Source organism: Theropithecus gelada, chromosome 13 (assembly GCF_003255815.1).
Source record: "Theropithecus gelada isolate Dixy chromosome 13, Tgel_1.0, whole genome shotgun sequence".
NCBI classification, from domain to species: domain Eukaryota; kingdom Metazoa; phylum Chordata; class Mammalia; order Primates; family Cercopithecidae; genus Theropithecus; species Theropithecus gelada.
In genome coordinates, this window is record NC_037681.1 from 36,823,107 (window position 1) to 36,844,817 (window position 21,711).

Genomic DNA, 21,711 nt, shown 5'->3' on the forward strand with positions numbered 1-21,711 from the left:
TGGAGTCTAGTGAGTTGCAAGTGGGGACAGACTTGATGGAAGGTTGTAACACTCAGAGCACACTCAGAGTTTCTGGAAATGGAAGGAAGAGGAGAAGGAGGAGGAAAATCTCAAGGTGTTTAAAGAGTTGATTCTGAAGAATTTTCTTGCTACCAACTCTGTGAAAAGGCATGGAGGCCATTTGGGAAGTGTTCTGAGGGTCTGGGTTTTCTCATCTGCCAGGATTATTGGACTAAGTGTTCCCCAAAGTCCGTTCCATCTCGAATCCAGAGGAAACACATGGGGAAAATGAATTCCAGTGGGCTGATTAATAATGAGAAATAAATAGGGAGAGATTCAGCTGGTTTTTTTGGCCTTTTTTCTTTTTCTCATTAGATGTTTCTTCCATTGCTTTCCTGTTCATCTCTAAAGTACAAGACACAGAATCAAAAGGTTGAAGTCCTAGAAGGATGTCTATGGGGAATTTCCGGGGAAACCAGATGGGAATTTGAGACAAGGTCTTCTTCTTTGGGTCGCATGACATCATTCACATTTCCCTAGAGCTTGAGGAATAGGATACCCCATTATTGAGACAGAGAGAGGCATGCTCGTAGAAGACAGAATGCTCATGTGTATAAGTCTATTTGTGCTCCTATAACAAAATACCAGCCACTGGGTAATTTATAAACAACAAAAATTTATTTCTCACAGCTCTGGATTCTGGGAAGTCCAAATCAAGGCTCCAGCAGGTGTCTGGAGAAGGTTCGTTTCTCATAGATGGTGGCGTCTAGGTGTCCTCACATGGTGGAAGGGATGGGAGATCAAAAAGTGCCTAAGAAAGCTCCTTCCATCCCTTTTATAAGGCATTCATTTTATTCAAGAGGGTAGAGCTCTCACGGCTTAATTACCTCCCAAAGGACATACCTGTTAATGCTACCACATTGAGGATTAGGTTTCAAGATAAATTTTGGAGGGGACACAAACATTCAGACCATGGCACCATGGACAAATGCTGGCAGCCTGGCCCTCTGCTCTCACACTAGGAATGAGAATGAATGAGCCAGGAGATGGCGTTGGGGGTGGAGATGGGTGTGAAGAAGCACGCGCAGCTGATACTCTGTGCCTTTCAGCCAGCACTCAATGTTGGTGAATGAGGAAGCTGAGTGCCCCGCCATAGCCAGAGGCTGAGCTGTTATACACGTCTGGGCAAAAGCAAAATTGGGACATAGAATGGACTTCTGTGGAGGCATGATTTTCAAAGAGTTCAGTGCCTACACTGATGGTTTGTTTCTGTTGGCACAGATGAGGTCTGGTCAGTTGAAACTGAACATCTCCATCAACTCCCTTTCCTCCTACCTGCTTTCTTGGTCTCTCTTTTTCCTTATACTTTATTGAACAGTATCAAGAAATAGTACTGCTTTGACCCAGTTTCCAGTGAAAATAACATTAGACTCTTGGCAGTGGTGTGCTAACAGCCAGTTCCCAAGTTGATTGTTAAATTTTTAGAAATTTTCTGAGCTGGTTGTTAAACACGGCCATTACGAAAAATTGAATTATATAATTTATAATGCAATAATAGTGAAATCAGCCATAACAAATACTCAAAATCACCACTTTCTAATTATTTTACAACTGTTTGCTATTATCCAATCATAAACTGCAGATGAAATTGAAAAGATAAATGCACACCATGATATAGTATTTTCACCATCCAGATACAGTGATATAAGTAACCTCATGCTCAGTGAAGTGACCTTGGTAGCTTTAACTTGTCATTGGTGGAAGTATTTACTCCATGAAAATAAGCAAACCTTACAAATCAGGGCTCAATTTATTGATTTGTTAGTTGTATATATGTAAAAGAGTGATGGATAAAATCTTAATAAAGGCACTTAAAAGTGTGTTACATCTTTATCAGTTACATTGTGAATAACATAAAACATTTTTGAGAAAATATTGTTTCGCTATTCTAAAACAATTCTCTGGGTCAGCAAAGGAGTTGCTCATGTAATTGAGGAACACATGAGAGTCAAACATATGTCTTCATTATTTCACTTTCATCTTAACTAAAATGAGAATGTCAACTAATATTCATGTGTAAACTCCATGCATTCTCAATAGCCATCACAGATTGGCAACAAATATAAGAGTTTGGCAAAAATCAATAAAAACAATTGACTTCTATTAGAATAAATTGGTTATATGGAATTTAAAATAAAGAAAATTATTTTGTTATTATTTTAAAATTATAGTATACGTACTTTACATTAGTAAATTCATACTCAATTTATGTATCTATCTATATGCAAGTTATAAAAATGTATGCATATATATTTTTCCTGGAGAGCTGGTGGTATATATTATGACTTTTGGGGTCACAATCTGCCTAATAGAAAATGTGACTTATAATGCAGTAACAGTGAAATCAAAAGCAATCAATTATGTATATGGAGGCATGTACATAATGTCACCGTTGGTGATATTGGGTCAAGACAGCTTTGGGCACAGGGTAGATTTGAAGACTGTGTGTCAAGATTCCACAATGTTGTAAGGTTATTTTAAAGTACTCATTCTTTTCACCAATGCTGTTTTTTAAAAATCACTTCCTAACACACACTTCATTCCTTATCTCCAAACAAAAATTACTGACTACTGCCTTTGGCATTGAGGACTTTTACCTAGCAAGGCAGAAGCATGGCACAAGTTGGCAGTATTGTGCTTAAGCCATGCGGTAGAGCTCAGAAAGGAGGGAGCAGGCTGACAGAAGTGCCCTGACTTTCTCACCTGAAAGTTTGGGTGTCTGAGGCATGAGACCTCAGGCCAGGACAAGCAGGTGAACATTTTTAAAGGCTAGGATCCTGGCAGCCGACTTACACCAACCTATTTTACCTCTGTGTGGTGCACATTAAGCACTCCATAGATGCAGAGGCAAGAATGAGTCAAAGTTTAAGACTGATGGAGCAAAAGTTGCCTCTAAGTATTAAGAGCGTGCTCTAGGCCTAACAGGGTGCTTGGGGCTTCATATATATTAACTTTCACTTCATGTCTCCTGCAGGGAGCTTTAAATAGCTCTCTGCAGCCATTATTGTTTTCAACTTTATTTTACAGATAAGTAAACTGAGGGGCAAAGGTGGTAAGTGACTTTTTTTGTTTTGTTTTTTGACCCAGCATCTTGCTCTGTCTCCTAGACTGAAGTGCAGTGACCTCAGCTCACTGCAACCTCCGTCTCCTGAGTTCAAGCGATTCTCCTGTGTCAGCCACCTGAGTATCTCAGATTTCAGGTGCCCGCCACCATGCCCAGTTAATTTTTTGTAGGTTTCGTAGAGATGGGGGTTTTACCATGTTGACCAGGCTGGTCTCGAACTCCTGATCTCAAGTGATCCCCCCACCTCAGCCTCCCAAAGTGCTGGGATTACAGGCATGAGCCACCACACTGGGCCTTAAGTAACTTTTAATAACCAACATTTGTCAGATCCAATTGTTAGCTGTCCTTAGGAACCTCTGTGATCCTGTCTTTTTGCTCCTGTAGCACCGTGCAAGAGGTAGCACCTGAGAGCTGGTACCTGAAGAGCGGAGGAGGCGATGGATGTGTGCAACCATCGCCCGGGATCTGTATGTTCATTTAAAGGTGAAGACCAGAGTCAGCACAGCTAGAGGCTCTCCTCAAGCATCAGAATGACATAAAGAGCCTCCAGAAAGATATATTTTCCAGCATGCCTCCCTGTCAGTACAGAAACAAATGCATTAGTGAGAAGCTCACATGGCCTGAATTTGCTGAGATTGACAAGGGGGAGGGGGGTGTTCTGAGGCTGCCCAAACAATGTTCTGCAGTGCTGGCTGGAATTCTAGGTGGCTTCCCAGTTTATATATTCAGTGAATTCTTAAGGGACAAGAATAGCAATGAAAATAATAATAGCAAATATTTATGTAGTGTCAACATGTGGCAGGCACTGTTCTAAGTCCTTTACAAATATTAAACTGTAATGTTATCCTCAAAATAACCCTCTAACATAGGTCACTGTGACAAAGGCTGTTGCCTGGTTTTTGTAGTCCATTGGCATCTTCTTCCTGGGCTCACAGCCAAGGCTCCCTGTCCCAGCCTAGCCCTGGGTTGAGGGAGGGTGTCATGTGACTTGGTGCTGGCCAATGGAATGGGAGTGGAAGGTACAGGTGCCTCCCTGAAGTGGCAGGCCTTAGAGCTCCCATGAGCTCCCCTCCATACTCCTCTCCATCAGGACCTCTTCAGAAATCAAGTGTTACAGCTGACAGAACAACTGCCAGCCTGAGTCCCCTGAATTACGGGAACAGAATCCCCTGCTCATCTAAAACTACCCTGGCCCATTTTAAGACATAAACTTCTTTTATGTTGAGATAATCATGCTTGAATTTTCTTGTTACTACCACCTAGCCCACTCGAGCCAAATTTTATACTACTACTATTATCATCATCCTACAGATGAGCAAACTGAGGCACCGGTAACTTGCCCAAAGTCACACCTAGAACATGGTGCATCTGGAATTTATGCAGGCCGTCCCGCCCCAGAGTACATGTCCTTCACCATTACACTATTTCTCCTTATGGGATGGAAGAAAGTGGTTTTCCAGCCTGTCTGTAAGCACATAGGCCGTGGGAGTGGGCTGGAGGGGACACTGGTCTCCAGATGGCCTCATGCCCTTCATGTGTCTAGCTTGCATGGATGGGTAACCCCATAGCTAAGGAGAAAAGGCTTCTCCCAGACCCTTCTACCAGGTAGTCACATTGGTGGAACCAGGATCCATATTTCCTGATTCCCAAGTCTCTCTGCTGCATCACTTAGCGACTAAACATAATGTAGCAATACATATTACTACAAATCTCCCTAAAATCTAGCAACATAGCCTTTTTTAACCTCCATTTTTACAGATAGGGGAATCCAGGCTTGGAGAATTGAATTAACCTGCCCAACATCACTTAGTTAGCAAGTGGGGTAGAGCAAAGGTTCACATCCAGTTTGGCTCCGAGCTTTCCTTTAATCAGCATCCAATCCTGTTTACCTGAGAGGAGCAATGTGGAGTGAGAGCTGGGAACACCCACCCTGTAGACTCAGTCTCAGAACAATGGTGAAAAAGTGCTTTAAAATCACTCGCCCTAACTTGTCGGAATAACAATTCTCACAGCAGCGGTGTAGTTCTCAGGGCATTTCCCCAAGCTTTCTTTATCCTCCCTGGAGTTTCTCCTCTCACCAGCCTCTCTATCTGGGCACGTGCCTCTGAAGCTCCTGTCTGTCTGGCAGGTCCACTGGGCCCCCTTCTCATTCTTCAGGGATGTCCCAGAGCCCGGTGCCGCTGCTGGGCACGACCAGGAGCGCGGGAACCGTTTGCTAAGTGAGGAAGTCAACAAGGCGGGGCAGGCATCATCATGCCCACTTTGCAGGTGGGGAGACTGACGCTGTGGGCGGCGGAGGGACTCCTCGGCTCGCCACAGTTGCTTCTTCCCCCAGGCGCTGGGCTTGTCCCTTGCAGCCCAGAATCTCAAGGTCAATGATGCAAAAGGTGAAAGCCACAGGAACCTGGGTTAGCAACTGACACGAAGGGACTTTCCAAGATCCCCCCGCTGCGAGGCCTGGCACCAAGGAAGGCTCAACAACCCGGATCCCAGAGCCCTGCAAGCCGGGCGCGCTCAGCCCACCTGCTCCCTGCAGCGGTGGCGGGCGGGGTGGGTGGTGCCGGGCGGCCCGCACTCCCCGCCCCCAAGGCCCGCCCGCTCCCGCCCGGCCCGGGGGCTCCCTGGGCTGAGCAGCGAGGGTCTACATTGCAGGGGTCCCACGGGACCGCAGGGTAGCCCCCCTGCCGCCACTCCTTCCTTTGTCCCTGCCCCGCCGCTGCGGCGTCTGCGGCCGCCTGGGAGCGGGCATGGGCGGGCGGGGCGCGTGGCGGCGCTGCCCGGTGCACCAGCACCATCTAGGGGCTCTACGACAGCAGGAAGGGCGCTCTGCTGGCATCCGTGGGTCGCTGTCTGGCCCTGGACAAATGTTTCCAAACTCTGGCCTTGGTTTCCAGGATTAGCGTGGAGGCGACAACCGGGTCCACTCCTGTCAGGTGTCCTCACTTGTACAGTCTTAATCCCTTAATGAAGGGGATTGATGGTCTCCACAGTCGCTAATAGGCAAGGAGGGAAACTGAGGCTCTGAGGGGGTTAAGTAACTTGTCCCAACGGATATAGTTCTGGGGACAGAACCAAGAATCAAAACCAGGTGCATCTGAGCTCCTAATCTGTGCATGTAACCCCTTGGCTGTGCGGCCTGGGAGAGGGCAATTTATCCTGATATGCCACATGCAGTGGGACAGCTTGTCCTGCTCCTTGTCCTCTGCTAGCTACTTTCTGTATGATCAAGTCATGGGACCGCTTTGAAACTCAGCTGTGTCACTCACTTCACCTTAGGGATCATCCCAAGGCCTTCCTTCCTCTTGGCTCTCAGGGAGGCAGGTCTCAACCTTGAAAAGGTTTCAGAGGATGTGAGCCACAGTGAAGATCAAGAGCAAAGGGCCTCTGAAGACAGAGTTAGCTCCATAAACCTGTACAATTATCACCCTTACAAGCGCAGAGCTCCAGAACCCCCAGGCAGAGGCAAATTTCCCTTAGACCCTGGCTTTGAGGCTTGCAGCCCATGTTATTATCTCCATTTTACAGCTGAGAAAATTGAGGCACAAAGAGACTTGGGCACTTTCTCAGAGTTGCAATCCTGGGTGAAATGTGCTCAGGGCTCCCTCTCCCGGGCTGGGGGGGTTCCCTCAGGAGATCCCGGATGGTCTGAAGCACAAGGTTTACTGAGCTCCAGTGGAGGGTGCAGCCCTGAAGAAGAAGAAAGTGGGACGGTGTGTTCTGGAAAAGAGAAGACCCAGAGAAACTCAAAGGCTATCTCTAAATCACAGGGGCCTCACATGTGAATGAGTAGGCAGAAGTACAGGGCAAAGAAGGGATATGTGGGGAGAGGGTAGAGTGGTTGGGTTTTAGCAAAAGGAGCAACAGAAACAGATGGATGAAGAAGCCCTGCTGCCACATGGCATGACGGATAACCTCCTCCCCAAAGCTGCCCTGCGTCCGTCGTCTCCCGAAGGCTGCCCGGCTGCTCCTGGCATCCCTAGCATCCTTGTGTGCCTTTCTCTCAAAGATATCCTGATAGTCAACCTGTGGCTGCCAAGACCTGTGGGAACATTTTTGCATCCCTTTCTTGCAAAGCCAGGTGATTTTGATGAGCTGTGTAATTCAGGCCTCCTTGGGAAATGCTGGGCCAGTCATGGGTACACCTTTCTGTGACCCTCATCAGCTCTGAATAATCCCCGTCACTTCAGGTAAACAAAGGAACTTCATCTCTTACAATCCAACAGTAACTAACAGAGTCCGCATCCATTTGTTCATCCTAGAACCGCTTCCTAGGGATTAGACTTGTTCCTCAGGAACTGTAAGCCTCTTGAGATCTCAGATAGTTCTGTCCACTCTCTGTATTGCAAACCCTACTCCTACCCCAACATACTCCTATCTCAACAAAGAGAGAGTTTCCTAGAAACACTTTTGAAGTGATAGCAGTGTTTCATGGGGCATCAAGCCTTCCTTCCATCTATGTCACTTCAGGAGCTTAAGGCCACAAACATTGGCTGATGACATACTATGTGCCAGGTGTTCCACCAGACCCAGATGATACACTGACAAACTATCCCAACACATCTGTATAGGCAGATTGCATGAATCCTATTATGCATGGGACTGGTAGGAACTATTTCACCAGCTTGGGAATATGTGAAAACATGTCTAATATTTCCAGTTAATCATCCAAAGTCCATTTGCCCACTTAGAAGGAAGTTTTTTTCTTTCTCAAAATCAACCCCTGTCCTACGTCCAGTTGTCCAAAAACCTCTCAAAAACCTTTAGGTCTTGCTGAGGACAAAGGGACTATTAGTTCTGCTTCCAAATGCCAGATGGAGAGAGAGCTGGAGTCTGGTCAGCACCATAGTGGATTTCCATGGAAAACTGGCCCTGGAGAGACTGACGAGTCCATTGCGTGGTGCTCTTATTACCCTGGTCCTCCATGATCACAGTGCTCCCAAACTTGTAGCTTTTGCAGTTTCTACTGATACATTCAGTCATTGAGCTAAATGCTGTCTCCTGGACCACCAAGGCTGAGTCTGCTGGGGTGCAGTCCATCCATCTTCAGCCACAAGTGCTACAAGACCCCACCTTTCCCTCACAGTGCACCTGGCCTTCTGCCTGGACCACTAAGATCCTCTGCCCTCCTGATAGTAAGGGCTGTCTCATTTCCTCAGAGAGGATCTAGTAACAGTAAACCTCAGAATACGAGTGAGGAGCCTTTCCTTTAAGAAGGCTTTCTTATCAGAATCCTTTCTGGAAAGGCTCTTCAGTCCTCTTCTGGAGGTTTACTGTTACTGGAGTTAGGAGCTTTTCTTTCCAGAAGGTTGTTTGGTCCTTGTGAAAATGTACCTACTGTCTGTTCTTTTTTTAAAATAATCAACTCCTCTGACCAAAGTGTCAGGAAGGGCCAGCTTTGATAGGCCAGAAAAAAAAATCCCAAACTTCCTTCTTAGAGAGCAATCAGTGGCAACTTCCCTAGTGTTTTACCTAACCAAGGGAAGCCAGTTGGTCAACCTAGCAGAGAAGATCCCTGGGCCATCTAGATAGAGAAAACCTGTCATTCCTCTCACTAAAATAAATAAACAAAGAGTGAAGCTTGCTTTCCCAGATACTCTGTCACCATAGAGAGGGAAGCTGCCAGCGGCCAGGCTAAGAGCCTTACACAAGGTCATACAACCACCAGAGGGTGAAAGAACTGGGATTCCAGTCCAGCTCTGCCTCACTCTAAAATCTGTTTTTCCCATTATTCTTCCTTCTGGTGGGGGTATTTCTTTGTTTCAAGCATGAGCCATACTTGCAACCTGTGGGAGATACGGCATTTTTACTTCCAGTACTACTTAAAGGACAGCTCCCTTCCCTGCCATATCACCATCGCCCCTCTCCTCTTCCCCCAACCCCAAATGCCCGAACTCTGGTAAAAGTGTGTTAGAGCCAATGGGTCTGTTTTTGCTCCCTGATCCCCAAGCTAAGTCTGTGGTCTCTGGTGGGCATGACATCACACTGCCTGGTTAGGTATACCCACATGGTGCCCTTTGTCAGACCTGGGCCAGTGCCACAGGTTCTCCAGTGAAGGCAGTTAGACCCTGGTCTTCTCTGCACTGACAGATTCAATGGGAAAACTTGTCTCATCTCTCATCTCTTCTTCGGAAGACAGCCACATCCCTGTGCGATGAATTGGCAAAATGTGCTGGGCCTTGCCAAAAAGCCAGGACCCAGGAGAGGCCAAGGGTCATCAATTTTCAGAGCTAGATGAACTCCAGAAGGCATTTAGATCACCCTTTCCATTAAACAGTTGAAGAGAGGCCCAGGAAGAGAGGATGATTTTCCATGGCCAGCCAGAAATGTTGACGGAACTAGGATTAGAAAAAAGAGATTATATGCATCACAGAGCCTCTTTGATTAAGTATTGCCTTCTCCAGATATTGTCTTTTAAACATGTTAGCACCAAGAAGTAGGTAGACCACAAATTGACTTCACAAATTTGTAAATAAGGAGACTGGGGCCCAGGTAGTTGAAATGTCTTAGTCAGGGTCACTTGGTTGGGAGTGGAGCCAGCATTATGGTCCAGATTTCTTAACAGGGAGTTGTGTATTCCCAGTGATTTTTCTGGCCAGGAGTGAAGTGCTAAGATTTTCAAACTTGCAGGTGAGGCTGCTTTCCAATTCTTTCTTTCTGGGAAAAAAAACCAATGACATCTGGGTACTACTTCAAAGGAGCTTAGACCTCTGGGCACTGGCTCAGCAAGAACCCAGCTTGCCCCACACCTCAAACCCACTTGCCTTTTCATGCTAAATTATGGCAAGGGAAAAAGGACTCACATTTGGTGTCACAAAGACTTCAATTAAAACCCTAACTCCAATTTACCACTCACATAGTCTTAGCCACAATTCTTCAAACCACAGTGTTGTTTTCAGTTCACAGTAGGAAAACGTGTGGGTCCAAACTTAAGATGGTTCTCAGAAATAAAGGCTGCCACCTTGTCATGGCTGCAACTGTTGCCATTGACCTCTGAGGTCCTCTAGACTGTGAGCAACCTTCATGTGATGCCTAGGTGGAGTGGAGAATACCCACGAGATGCTCATCTGTCACTCAGAAACACCTTTTTTTTTTTTAAAAAAAAAAAAAACAATAAATGCATTTTTCACACCTTCATTAATACAAGGATTCAATCTGTTCACGAAGAGGAAAGACCTCAGAGAGCTGCTTCAGCAGAGTTTTCAAGCTGGGCACAAGGTCAATGGAATTGCTTTTCTTTTGTCCCCAGGTTATTACTGACCAATGCAATTGCTTTAAATACTTCCTGCTATCTACATGTCATGGAAAAGATCCTCCCTATTCTTAATGCATCAATCTGTTCACCTGCTATGCAGTTGAAACAGGATGTCAGACCTAAGTATAATCTTAGGGTTCAAGTAGTAAAGCCTCATCATCTGAGGAAATAATTCAGGAATAGAAAACCAAACATCATATGTTCTCACACTCATAAGTGGGAGCTAAGCTACCAGGTCGCAAAGGCATAAGTATGATACAATGGACTTTGGCGGCTTGGGGGAAAGGGTGGGAGGGGGTGAGGGATAAGACTATGCATTAGGTATAGTGTAGACTGCTCAGGTGAGGAGTGCACCAAAGTATCAGAAATAATCTCTAAAGAACTTATGCATGTATCAGAACACCACCTGTTTTCCCAAAACCTATTGAAATAAAAAATAAAAATGAACAAAAATTTAAAAAAAGATGAGCTCAGACCTTCATCTTAAACCATGCACAAAACTTAACTCTAAATGTATCATAAATGTAACTGTTATTAGAATTAAAGGTAAGAGCTAAAGCAATAAAAACTTTTAGAAGAAAACATAAAAGAAAATGTTTGAGACCTTGAGTTCTGCAGAGATTTCTTAGATACTATACCAAAAGCACAGTTCATAGAAGGAAAAAAAAAACCCTGAAATTAACCCAATCAAAATGAAACACTTTTGCACTTCAAAAAAACATACTAAGAAAGTGAAAAAAAAAAGCAACATACTGGGAGAAAATTTTTGCAAAATATGTATCAAATAAAAGACTTATACAGAATTTACAAAGAACTTTAACAATTTAATAATATAAGACAAATAATATAACTCAAAAAGTGCAAAAGACATGAATAGACTTGTCATCAAAGAGGATATGATGAATGGTGAATAAACACAGGAAAATATACTCAGCATCATTCACCATTTGACAAATGCAGATTAAAACCATGATGAGACACCACTACACACTCATGAGAATGGATGTGATAAATAACATAGGTGATAAGGAGGGCTAAATTAGAAGGAAGAACTATATTTTAGCTTGGAGAAGAAAACTAGGATGAGACAAACAAGTGATTGCAAACCAGTGATTAATAACAAAGGAACTACATTGTGCTTATTTTTTTAACCTCGCACTGTAAAGTATCTTCATAAATAAGAAGTTTTACAAAGTATTATGCCTAGCTAGTTAAAAATATCCCACGTTTTGAAGGAAAGATTAGTGTAAATTCTTTTATTCTGATTTAATCTCAAATTAAAGCATGAGTCTTGCAGTTTATAAGGCATATCAGCCAATTAATGTTGGTGGCTGCTTCTCTGTATAGAGCTTGCAAAGATAAGCACCTAATTTAATTACAGAAATGCTTTTAATTTATTGAACTCCTGAAAGTATGATTTTTAAAATAGGAATGGAAGGCAGACTGCACTGTATGTGGAATATACTAGGCAGGATCTGCCCTACGCTGAGTTACAGGAATCAGAGAAGAATAATTAGCAAAGTCATTTGTTGAGACTCTATTTATGTTCCTTTGGGAAGGGTCATCCTTTCTTCCTGATCCTAGATATCAGTACAAGAAAGTCTTGGCTGAGCCTTGGTCCTGCTTGAGCAAGGCAGGATGTGTGAACTTCAAACACACATGTGTCCTGTCATCTTAGTCCCTTCATTGATTGTCCAGAAGTGAGTTTAATGAAGACAGAATGTCTCCTGTAAACAAATCATTATCCCTGATCAGGGAAGTGTAAACAGAACCTGGCCTGGGAAACAGGCTCTTTGTCTCTCCCTACCACAGACACGTAAAATGCCTGAGCTCTGGGGATTTGCTGGAATCTGGAGTCAATAATGAAGCTTCCTGGAGCAAAGGGGGAAAGCCCCAAAAACCAGAGATGCTGGGAGCACCAACAGTATCTTTGACATCAGATCTTATTCTAAAAATCATGAAGATGGAATTAAAACAGCAGTAGACAAGCTTTATTTTCTTAACATAATATATAATTGTATATTATAAATTTTATAAGATATATAAGATACAATTGAAGGTTTATCTTAATTACATTACAAAATTTTTTTTTACAATATTTAAAATAACAGGACCTAGAGATTGCAGAGTAGGATTCAATTTACTTACCAAAAATGTTTAACATATTTTCCCTATTCCCTTAGACAAATCATCAGAACCACTTGATTCTTCATTTACAATATAGTCTCTACTGACTTTATAAGATTTATTTAGTTCTTTTTTTTGACAAAGATAAAACTTCTTAGACAATTATTAAAGTACCAGATAAATAGAAGAGGTTGTATTTACACAATTGACAATGTCTAGCACATACTAGGTCCCCAATAGGAGGTTGCTTTTGTAACTGTTATTATAATGATCATGAATGCCATCATTCTCACCATTTAATTACCTGTGTGTAAAGTGAAGGATGTAAGTATGTTCTAATCAATAATGCAATAACGGATCCCTCTTATTGGTTACAAACTATGTGCCAAGTCTCTTTCTAGGTGCTTCACATACAAATTAGCATGTTAGTTATCCCAAGAACATGGAGAAAACATTATTACCATCATTTTACTGGGGCTCAGATAAGTCAGGCATCTTGTACACAGTCCAGGGGATCTGTCTGGGAGAGCCTTCAAACCCAGGCCTGTCTGACTCTGTATACCCTGATTTTTCTATTAGCCCATGCTGCCTGTTTTGGAGAGATGCACAACACATTTTAGAATTATTTCAAATTGTTTCCTCCACTCCAAATGTGTGTCAGTCACACCCAATGGTAAAACCACCTGAAATATTGGATGAGCCTCTTTGCTGAAAGATAATGTAAGCCCAGGGAAGCCTTTTAGGAAGCTCACAATCTTCCTTTCCATTTTGTCACCTTCATTGCCTTGCTCTCAGTCATTCTCACACACGTTGACTCCAGCAGTATTTCCTGAACACTGATGGATCCCAGCCTCTCCTGAGCATTTTCCATAGTAAACTTGCCTTTCCACCCTAGACTGGCCCATCAGTTGCCTGAAAACAGCCTTGTGGATTCAGGCTCTCCCTGAAATAGTAAATAGCCAGGACCAGGGGCGGGATCTTGCAGTCAAGCTTTCTGTGTGCCCTACATTTCCCACCCAAACTCGAGGAGTGGCTGCATACAGTTCACATTCAGCAAATTGCCCTTTAGATACACTTGAACATCCCCAATAATGAGAAGTTCCCTACCTCCTAAGAAAGCCCATTCCACGACTGGTGATGGGGAAGCTGGACGTGAGCATTCCTATTTTTTAAAAATTAAGGGAACACAAATTGGTGAACAGTTTTTGAGGATCATTTGTCAATTTGCATCAGGAACTTTAAAATCGTTCATACGTTTCAATCAGCTAATTCTGCTAATTCAATAAGCTAATTCTCTTCTTGGAAATTTATGCTGTCAAGAGAATCCAAAACAGAGGAGGAAAATGTTATATTTTTGGATGTTAAAATTGCAATAGTATTTATAATAGCTTACATATTGCTGAATAAATGCGTAATTAAATATTTTAGCTATCCTAATTCTTGCATAAACAACGTGTATAGACGCTGGAAGAAGACTTTCTAACGTACTGTTATTTTCACCTTAACTCTCCACTAGAATGCCCTGGAGAAATTAAATGAAAAACTCAGGATAAAAGAGGTATCAGTATTTATTCAAGCTGCCTAGGTGATTCTGATGTGCAGCCAAGGTTAGGTGCCATTGTTCTAGAAGGAGTTTTGCAGTCATCAGAATGGCTCATTTAAATGGATCTGGCTCATATTCTCCAAAAAGGGAAGCGAGAGGACAAGCACTCTGGCTTCTTGCTATGGGACTGTCTGGAGGAATGACTGTTAGGCATTGCTACTCCCATGGCTAAGAGTTTCAGTGCTTGGACCTACTCATGACATCCTGCTCACCCCAGCCCATCCAAATTCCTTCACACTGCTCACAGAGATAGTCTGCTGGCCCTGCTGGGAAGCCCAGACAATTCTGAAGAGAGGAGGCTCAAATGTGACTCACAGACTGGGTCTCTTTAACTTGCTACGTGATTCTTCGTATGTCCCTTCCAAACTTGGGGCCTCTATTTTCTTTGTAAGATGAAGTAACCTGCCTCACTGGGGTGCTGCATGGTTTGAATTGGAGTGTGGATGGAACCACTTGTGCCCTGCACACAATAAATTGCCTCTGCACACTGGAAGTTGGCCAGGTGAGGAGACAGTGCTTGACATTGCATCAGAGTGTGGGAAGCCGAGAAGACCGCCCTGAGGAGCCCAGGATGTGCAAGCTCATCTGAATGGTCTTTCTGAGACCAGACCCTTCATCCTCCTTAACTGTGAGGACCTGCATCTGGTCATTTCCTCCCGATAGTGTTCCTCCCTCTGTTGGTTTCCATCCCTATCAGCCAGCCTTCTTTGTCCCTCATTGTCACCCGCATTCCCTACAGGTATTGGCTTCTCTGTTAAATTACATTCAGGGGATCAAAATTCCCACTTTTATTCTCTCTGCTTATGATTCTGGCACAAAGTGAGAAAAGCATCAAAAAATAAATTCAACCAGTTCTCTTTATATGTATATATATTTTTTCTGGCAACAGTTCTTCTTGTCCCACACCACAGTTGGAGGCATAATTCACAGTTTCTGTTCCTTCAGCTTCTGGGTCCTTCAAAGAGGCAGGATAAAGCCAAAGTGAGATATCTTGGAGTATGTCTCTGAGAACCAGCATCTAGATCATATTGGATCGGGTGTATCTGTTTGTTTGTTCACTTACTGAAAATAAAAGCATGTTATTGCCCTACTGTGTGGTTTCTAGTATGAAGCAGCATTCTTGGATAGGCATTTGTCTGGAGGCAGAGCACAGACAATTGGGAAATAGAAGGCAAAATTCATCCAGAATTCAGCCATTCCTCACCACTCTTGCCATGACCTCCCCAGTCCAAGTTGCCATCACTTCTTACCTGGATGACCATGGTAGCTTCCTAAGTGCTCTCCCCACTTTCCTTCTTTTCCCCTGCCCCACCTCACAGGCTAGTCTCATTTAAATAAGTCAGCATGTTCTTTTGAAAAGGTAATTTATACCACGTCATTCCTCTGTTCAAAACTACAGTGTCTCACCATTTCACTCAGGGCACTCAGAATCCCAATCTAGTAAGGCACTGCCGGCTCTGCCATGGCCCAGACCCCACTCCTAGCTCTCCACTTTCCTGCCCTCTGCCCACCTTATTCCAACTACACAGCCTCCTGATCCCAACACAACAGCTGGAGTACCCATGCCACAGGGCTTTGGAGGTACCTCTGCTCTCCCTCCACTTCTCTCGTTGCTTGCGGTTCTAACACGAGGCACTTTATTTTGCAGCCCGTTTAAGAATGTTGAGTGAGCTGCAGTGTTAGTACAGGAGACAACAGGGAGGTCTGGAGGTTAGACATGTTAAGAAACACTAGTCTGTTCGTTAAGGATTTCCTCGTCTGCTTCTACCTGAAGCCGAACATCTGGATGAAATATGCAAAAGCCAGCTTACATATTTGGGTGTTCTTCACATGGCAGTGTTTGCCAGAAGAATGCAGACCATCTGGTGACTGTTGAAGTTTTCACTTTTTATCCTTGGGTTAAGGTTCAGTTACTTTAAATTCAAGAAACATTTGTTTACACCAACATTTTACTAGAGCCTGTGTTGGTGGCAGGGGATACAGAGATTAATGATTCTCACCGTGGAGGAACTTGAAAGCTAGAGGAATGAGTGGCAAGGTCACAGGTAATTCTACCCAAGGCAAAGAGTGCCAGGTGAAGGTTCTAGATCCAGGGGTTGGCTCACAGAGGGGTTCCCAACAGCTAGTCACAGGCAGCTAGTGATCTGGAGCTTGAGAAGTTGTAGTATAGTAAGGCAATGGGAAAGAATCTAAAGCTCAGTTGATTAGTCTCCACTGTGGGGGAAACAATCTTGGGCTATCCAAAGTTAGGGTGGACAGTAAAAAGAAATTTGAGGTCCATGATATTGGGGCAATGCTATACTTATCTGTCAATGAGAATATGTGCATGTAAATAAAAAAAAAATCAGCCTAACCTTTGGGCTAATCAAATATAGGACTTTTACCTCTTCTGAAATGCTTTCTCTACTGGGTAAACATTTGCTGTCCACTCAAGACACAGCTTAACATCCCCCATTGTCCTAGAGAAGCTTTCTCTGACCATGAGTATATCAACCACTTTGATCCCTCTGCAGCGACCTCTCAGCAACCTGAACTCTGCCATAGTTTTCATCACCCCATGCTCTGATGGTCTACACGCAGGACCTCACACAGACCAGAAGGAAGGGAATGCATGCTCTTTCCCCCACCTGGGCACCTTAGAGCCCACCATCCTTTGTAATCCCATGTGGAGCTTTCTTTCGATGCTCTTTAGGGAGCAAGTTCTGAAGGGACAATTGAGAAAAGCACACAAGGACCACAGATGGCTGGGGTGACAGTGAGGGGAGAAAGGGGCATTGCCTGGGGGACAAACAGTGCCAAGCCTTTGGCTTTCTTTTAACAGAGGACGTAAGGGACTCAAGAGAGATGTTTTCAGACATGCCACATTCTTCCATGGATATGTCATGAAGCTGGATTTCAGGATACCTAGAAGAGCCTTCTCTCTTGTTCCCCTTCTATTAAACCCACATTGTTCTCTGCTTTTCTTCTTTTGTCTCCACCTTCTTTATTCCTCATCACTTTAACCCTGCCTTTCTTTTTCTCTTCCTTTCTACCTACTCATTTGAATTCCTATGTCTTAAGAAGGCCTAGGCTTTAACAGCCAAAGAGTAATGGAGAAAGAAGAGGGAATAGCATGACTGAGCTTACTACCACTCAGCATGGTGCTAAACAGTTTCCATACATGGTCTGATTTAATGCTCAGCACTGTTCAGTCAGGCAGATTTCTTGTTTATACTTTTCAAATGAGAACTCCAGGGCTGAAGAGATTAAAGGATGTTTCCAAAATCACACACCTAGTGCGGAGCAGTCATGTCATTCTTTGAGTGTCAACTGCATATTAGGTCCTGTGTAAGCCCAGGGGTACAAAGATAAACATGACATTTGCCGTCAAGGTCCACTAACCTAGCAGCAGCGGAGCCCCCTGTGATTCTACTGAGACTCTACTGTACCTTGCTCCCTGGCACAATCAATTCACCATTCAGGGAGAATCATAGCAAGTGAAAGTCTGTGGAGAGTTATAGATGAAGCAAGAATGGGCAAATACTGGAAGGTGTTGAAATTGAGTGATGGATATCTGGAGGTTCACCATATTACTTTCCTTACCTAGCTAACATCTGGAAAACTTCATGTCACAGGCTTGTAATTGTGTCTTTTCCGAAATAGAGACACCCAAGTTCAAAACGGAGCACATCTTCTCAGTAATCGAGAGTCCTAAAAACAAAAACTTTCAAAACAGATGTGTCCTTATTGGGACTTGTTCTTGCTCTCTGGTTTACATAGGGTTTTACAGGCAAACATGGTCCCTCAGAAAGAAGACCATATGCAATGAGCAACCCACACGCCATCTGCCATTAGACACAGAAGACGGGAGAGCCACATGCAGTGAGAGACCTCTGTCCAACCAGGACATGATGAGATACTCAATCCTGTTTTTCAAGCCTTCTGTGCATAAATCACAGAAGACACTAGAGACAACTTACAGTACTCATAGGAAGCCATTCTCCCTGACATTGGAGTCTCCACTTCTGAGAAGGAAATAGAATAATCAGTTTCCTACAAGCTTGCTTTGTTCAGGGAAAAGAACTTGACTGAAAACTTGTTTCCACCTCACATCTTCTCTGAGCAAGCTTTTCTTCCTGGTCCTTTGAAATCTTTGGCCATGATGGCTTGCTGGTAGCATGGATCCATCTCTGCATGGAAGATGGCAACAAGCAGGGTCCTTTGCTGATGCCAGATCTCTTCCCACTCAAAACACTGCCATGTGACAATTTCAGAAAACAGCTCCTCTGGTTCTGCCTGCACTGAGAATGTGGTTTTAGCTGCTGACTGACACGGTGCTTTTGCTGCTGTACAATCTGGATGTTGAGTCTTGCCTAATCCAGCTCTCTTGGTGGGTCAGTTCTATCAGGCCACAGGGAATGGGGTGATAGTGCCAATGTATCATTCAGTGCTTTTCCCTGAGCATATCCTACATGCTGAGGCTTGTGCTCGGAGCCTGCAGGAATCAAAGAGGAGCATGATTTAGTCCATCCCCATGGCAGCTGAGGCAACAGAAATAACATAACTCAAGCTACATGTTCAAAAGCTTGATCTGCTCCTTTTGCCCACAGCTCACTCCTGTTTCAGTGCGTGACCCTCCACTCCACCCAGTCACTCATACCAGAGACCTGGGATTCATTCTGGATCTTTCCCTGACTTTTCTCCCCACATATCATCAATCACTAAGTCCTCCAGAGCTTTCTTCTGCACTCTGTGGGTCTGCCCCCATTCAGCCCCTTCCTTCTCCCTCTCCCCTCCCTGGATGTCCCACACCATCTTTTCTTCATTTAAAGCTGGAGGATGGTTCACGGCACTTTACTTTTCAGTGTCTGTCAGTGACTCCCCATGATCCTTCTGATCAAGCCTGTCCAGTCACCTAAAACTCAGATGCCCTCCATGCTGCACGCTCATGAGGCATCTCCCATTTCACGCCCTACTCCTCTCCTTCGGGAGTCAAACCAGGCTCTTGACTCCTTGCAGGATTCAACTCACATTTTCCTGATACCTCCTCTCTCTTCTTGACTTTTATTCTGCCTGGAATATATCTCACTTTGTCCAAATACTACTGCCTGTTCTTCATACCTTGCTCAGATGCCACTTCTGTATGAAGCCTTCCTTGACCTGCCAGTCTAAAGGCATCTTATTTTTCTTTAAATCCCTTTAAGACTTCTGTTTGGAAAAGCATTGAGGTTAGAGGAGAAGTTTTATATAAAACAGGTTTGGCCTTGAAATTTGATTAAGCCGCTAAATAACCAGGTACTCTTGAGTTAACATCTTGAGCCTCAGTTTTTAAATCTGTGAAAGGGAGAATGATCATACCACCTACTTTGTTGTAAAGATCAGAGCTGATGTATGCAAAGCAGTTCCACCGTACACACAGTAGGCACTTGATAGAGTAGGAATTGCTCTTGTTATTTATGCCAGTATACTGTACTGTCTGTGAGTTTGCTGGGTGTTGGGTGAGGCTCTTGCCCTCATCCATTTTCAGACTAATTCTGGTTCTGGTGATGTGCTGTTCCTAGTTTGTCACAGGGACACTAAGAGACGAGGCCCAGCTCTCTAAGTACCAGCACTTTTCCAGGAAAGGTCTGTGTCAGCTGCCTGTTCTGATAGAACAGGGTGGCTGCCCAGGGCCTGCCCCTGGTTGGTGCTGGGGACAGCTGCATTTCCTGTACTGGGGGAAGAGCAAGGATCTGATCTGGGGCTGCTGAGGGCACAGAGCGGTCACAGAGAACAGCAGGCCCAAGACCCACATTATCAAAGCCTGAGGCCCTGCAAGGACTGGCATGTTTCATTCAAACAAAAGGAAGGGTTTCCTTGAAAAATCCCACTCTTGCCTCCCCCACATTTCCCTCTCGGCTGCTTCTGTGGCCACACATGTTTCCGATGAATCCACATTCAAATGAATTTCGGCCGACAAATAACTCGATACAGCTCTTTGGTGGGAGAGAATTCCATCAGGATGAGGTCATGGTTTGGCTACAGTAAAATTAAAAATAACCTAGAGCCCCCCACTGCCCAGCCTGGCATCAGCCCAGGACAGTGCATTTGGGAACCATTATCGGGTTTATCGGGGTAACATATCACAGAAAACCTGCTTCTGTTTATAGACCATTTTATTATTCCGTTTTGACATTTCCCTTTTTTCTTCAACCCCTTTCCCCCTTAAGCAAATATCTATTAGACTGAGTTGAAATGTGATCCAACCAAACATACTCTTTTTCAACTTCAGGCTAAAGCAGGTCTGACTAGAAGCAGAAATGCTTAAGTGAAAAGTTATGATTTACTTTCTTTCTAAAGGGAAACAGTGTCAGAAGGAGAATTTTATGTGACAAGGGAACTTACAGCACACAGAGCAAGGGCTGACAGCTGACACAGACCTTTCCTGGAAAAGTGCTGGTGCTTAGAGAGCGGGGCCTCCTCTCTTAGTGTCCCTCTGACAAACTAGGAACAGCACATCACCAGAACCAGAATTAGTCTGAAAATGATCATGTCTCCAGGGTGGATTGTAGGCATGTGGACGGTTAAAATGGAAAGAGAATGTGGAGCTCGTGTCCATTCTCAGCCCCATTATCTTACTGTTGGGTAAACTGAGGCCCACACAGCTGCAGTGACTTGCCCAAGGACACTGCTGGGACTTGAGTGTTGGAGGGCTTGAGGCTTAGAGTGTGGAAGATGTGAGTTTGAGAACTAGCTCTGCCATGAGCTGTGACACAATGGTCATTATCTTGTTGCACCTTGAGTACATGGCCCATAAAATGGGATAGTAATTGTTGCCCTGCCTATATCAGTGATTACTGAAGGACTGAGTGAAGAAACAGCTATTCTAGCAAACATTTACGGAACGCTTACTTTCCGAATGTTCTAATCCTTCGTGTAACCCATCCGCTCCTCACAGCAGTCCTGCCGTTTAGGTACAATAACGATTTCATTCTCAAGATGAGGGACATTCATGAGCGATATAATTTACATGAGCAAATTATGGAGTTGGAAGATAATAGAGGCTTGATTTGAACCTAAGTGTTTGATTCTGGAGCCTGTGCTCTTAACCATGACATGATTCTGTCTCTGTGACCAATTAAATCAGAACCCAGATGCGAAGGTGAAAGGTGAGATCCAGGGTGAGCCAGAGCAGAGACCCAAGTCTTCTCACTCCTGCTTCCAGGTCCTTCTCCGGGACCGTGAGTTGCCCCGACTTCTACAGGGGAGGCCGTTGGCTGCTTTCCTGTGCTTTCTGTCTGACCTGGACAACAGATTAAATTATGAAAGAGAAAGATGGTCTGAATTCTCCTTGAATGCATCAAAGTCCAGACCTGAAAGGAATGTTGCCAGTGAGGGTTGGGGGCACAAGGGACAGGCCCTCCCCTGAAGGCTGACACACATAACGACATTTCACGCACCACTGGGAGGTTGTGAGGTCCCCGCTGCTGAATCAGGCTTCTGCTCTTCGCTTGCTCCCCTCTGGTCTTCCTCCTTCCCCTCTGCTTTTGATTGTTCCCAGGCACGGCTACCTCCAGGCTGGTCCCTACACCGGACCCTGGGTTACCGCCCCACCTTCCTCATTAGTTCCACGTTCTTCTCCCCTGA